The sequence below is a fragment of the Primulina huaijiensis genome, unplaced genomic scaffold (genome assembly GCF_012295235.1).
Source record: "Primulina huaijiensis isolate GDHJ02 unplaced genomic scaffold, ASM1229523v2 scaffold31467, whole genome shotgun sequence".
Lineage (NCBI taxonomy): Eukaryota > Viridiplantae > Streptophyta > Magnoliopsida > Lamiales > Gesneriaceae > Primulina > Primulina huaijiensis.
The window spans coordinates 1-3,815 of record NW_027357399.1 but is presented as its reverse complement, the minus strand read 5'-3'; the positions used below and the strand labels follow the sequence as shown (position 1 = coordinate 3,815).

General features: G+C 33.2%; 1 long non-coding RNA gene across 1 annotated transcript; it reads left to right on the top strand.

The window, feature by feature from the left end:
- The first annotated feature begins 1,537 nt into the window (after nucleotides 1-1,537).
- Nucleotides 1,538-3,208, top strand: LOC140967947 (uncharacterized). The gene is made up of 6 exons (XR_012173666.1): nucleotides 1,538-1,701; nucleotides 2,397-2,533; nucleotides 2,628-2,701; nucleotides 2,784-2,853; nucleotides 2,977-3,032; nucleotides 3,135-3,208. It is a non-coding gene; the product is annotated as an uncharacterized lncRNA (long non-coding RNA).
- The last annotated feature ends 607 nt before the right edge of the window (nucleotides 3,209-3,815 follow it).

The window sequence follows — 3,815 nt, the reverse complement described above, 5'->3', positions numbered from 1 at the left end:
AATTTGCATTTTAAAAAAAATAAATGCAAACATAATATTAAATTTGTATGTACACATCAAACACTTATCCATAATATTTGACATTATTTCTAACATGCAAAAATAATTTCTAAACATGTATTAAAAATTACGTCGAACATGGAATTATTATTATTATGTTTTTAATGTGTACAAATTATTTAATCAAATGCTATATGTATATCAAATTATACATATAACTTAATAACACATTAATAACACATTAATAACATATTATTATTATTATTATTATTATTATTCATAAATTTGAACCGAAAGTTGTAAGTCAATTGAAGACAATTTGTACATATGGGCTCCTCATAATTAATTCACTTTGCAGGACATCTCGTTTATTTCTGAATTTGATTGCAATTTCACAGTTGCTCCAATCAATTTTCCGACAAACAATTAAATATCATTAATTGATTTTTATCACCACATATGATATATTGAATTCGTGTTTCATTATTTGATATCAAACTTTTTGTCTTCAACAAAGAGCATGCACTATCAATTTTCAAAAACTCATTTTACACCAAAATTTTCATATCATAAGTTCGGAAACAAATAATCATCTTCAATACTTCAAAGAACAACTTCAAGATTCAATCGAAAACACAATTCTAAGGTAAGTTTCTTGATATTATTACGTGATACGATCTTTAAATTTCAAGTTTCTTATGTAAAACTTAAAATTCTTTTCCCAAAATTTCATGATATGAAATCAAATATTTTCAAGGCAGAGGTATCATTGCTCTGATACCAAATGTTAGAAAATTTTCTTATGACTCATGTTTTTACGTATACATGAACATGATAAAACTATATGCGGAAGCTAATCGAGTATTACATCCGGCCATTGAAATTTTTTTGATTTCTCTGCTTTTCCTCCGATTGATGTCTTCTGCACGCTCTCTATAGATGATGTATCTTTCTTACGAGGTGTGTGCTTAGGGACCTCAATCGCTCTATTTATAGGCGTTACTCATACCATCGATGAGTGTATTGGGAGCCGAAATTCAGAAGAAGAATCGTGTACGCATCTAAATTTTCTTGGCCGTCGCCAATTTCAATTTCTACACGCTACTTCTTTTAATATGTGTCACGTTTTTTTAGGGTCTAACGACCAAGCAGATATCTAAGTATCGCCACTCTTCAAAATCATCTCTTGTAGACGTTTTTACTTCAATTCAACCGACTTAAATCCAATTCCAGTTCTGGGTACGTGATTTTACTCGTTCTTGATTCATTGTTCAATTGATCAATATGGCCATCTTTATTTCATGGTAAATTAGCGGTGTTTACGTACATGCAGTCAGCGGCGAGCCGAGAAAATATAGATGTATTAATGTTTGAAGGGATTGGTTCTTGAAAGGCGATATAGTAGTTGAAATATTGCTTTTTAGAATGATTACATATTACATTTGTGTTCTTTACGACATGCTGTGGTGTATAAACAGGTCTTGAAGATATGTTATTGGAATTTATTTCGTTTTTACTTTTCATGAATGAGGGAAAAGGGGTATGAGACTTTGATGATTAAAGATGGCGGTGACGCGAGGGGGGCAAGGGGGCCGCGTGACTAGGGGACGGAGAGGAAGGCGGCAACAGCTTTTGGATAGCAGCGACAGTGACAAAGATAGTGATTATGAAGCAGCCAAGGCTGCAGGTCTTCCTGAGAAAGTGAGATCACAATATCAGATCATGTTCCATGATTTTCATGAGTTTGTTCTCTTTTGGGTTGCGATGTAATCGATTTTGGTGATGTCATATGCTTGTTGGGGTGAACACGAGTAAGGAGAAATTATACGTACGTTTACTCTATTTATGTGATCATGATTCGGAGTTGAAAATCTATAGCTTTTTAACTACGACTGCAAAGTGCTTCAGATTTTTAGATTGTGAAACGTTTAATTCTTAGAGTATTATTCGGAACTATGCCAGTTTTTCAGATTCACGTTTGAAGAGGAGATGCTTATTTATGTACATTTGAGTTCTATATGGGACATCTATATGGTGTATGGACCATCTTTGTTTGCTGGTTATCTTTCATTTTTGTATTTTTAAAATTTTTTAATATTAAAGCTCTGTTAGTTACAAAGCATTTGAAGGAAGAGCTAGAATTTAGCTTCGTTTAGTCCAGAAATGTGCAAATCTTTTTTTTTTATGTTTACTTTTCAATTTTCTGGTCTTTTGTTTTTGGGTGTGATATACCATGACACCTTCCATAACACAAGGTGTTGAAGAGTTATTCGCATAAATTCATGTCAGTGATTGCAGAATAGGGGGCAAGAAAAACACGCTGTTGTGTTTCTTTTAGAGCCTATTGGAATTTGAGACGTCCATCTTTAACCTATTTCATGACTTGGTCATTACAGATTCAGATTGATAATTCACTGACGTATAAAATTGGAAAGAGGATAGGTAAAGGAGGTTTTAATTTGGACAGGTGTATGTTGGTCGTGCGATAAGTGGTGGTAGCATTTCTAGAAGAACTGGTCGTGGAGCTGCAGAAGTATGCATTCTAGGTTCATTTAATCGTGATGGCGGCTCTCAATCTACGCTTGTATTCTCCATCAGATTGACACATCTTTGCTTGAACTTAATAGGTGGCTATAAAATTTGAACATCATGAGAGCAAAGGATGTAAAATTGGCCCGCCTTATGAATGGGAGGTTTACACGTAAGCATCTTCAACATGTTCTGTTGTGCATTCGTCTCATTGATTTTACATATTAATATGTAATGAATTGTCACATGCACAGTACTTAAATGGGAAGTCCTGGTATACCACAATTGCACTATATAGATCGGCAAGGTGACTATTATCTGATGGTATGTTGATTACAGCATTTATCTGTTCATCTTTTGTCTTGTAATTTAGCTTTAGATATTCTTCCTATATTTTTCCTTTTGGTTTCTAAATTTGAAATTTGAAGTTAGAGAATTAATTCGCAGATCATGGACAAGCTTGGACCAAGCTTGTGGAACTTTTCGGAAAATAACCCCCGTGAGTAAGTGTAACAATCATGTGGTTTCTTTACCGTTTCCAACAATGAATGTTATTGGCTGTTTTTTTTAGTTTCTCAACTAAACTTTTATCTTGCAAAATCCAGCTTGTCTAGTACAATGGTGGCTTGCATAGCTGTTGAAGCTATTTCTATATTGGAGGGGATGCATTCCAGAGGGTGAGCTTTCTTTACCATTTGTGCAAGTCCGAGTAAAATTTTGGGGGTGTTCTATGTTTCTTTTACAGTTTATTTTATTATTCTTTAGTTATGTGTATTCAAATTGCCAAGTTTTTTTTTTAGTTATTTTGTACTAGTTTGTCAGTTTGCAATTAGTGGTTCCAGAGTTTTAGCATGTCATCTTTTCTATGTCATGCAATGATTATGATTTGTTTTATTGTTGACTCTCTCTCCAGATCCACCAACAAACCAAATTAAAAAGTGAAATGTCTAAGTGAAAACACAATGAGTTTATTGTTCAATGTCTAAAATTTGAGTTTTGTCCAGATATCACCACTTCAGAAGCAATAAATACTGAGCCATAGTTTCAGATTTGTTTTATTATTGCATTGCACCTTCTCAATCACTCACAAAGACTAGTGGATGCTTATTGTCAAATTGCAGACTTTTAACACTGTAGGTAATGTGATTGATATGTTTACGTTAAGGGTGGGTACTTGTAAAAACCGTAAATCAGACTACGTATAAACCATGCATAATTTCTAGTATTTTAAATTAAAAAAAGATTTTTTTATTATTTAAGGCATTTTAAAGTTGTTTGGTCATGAT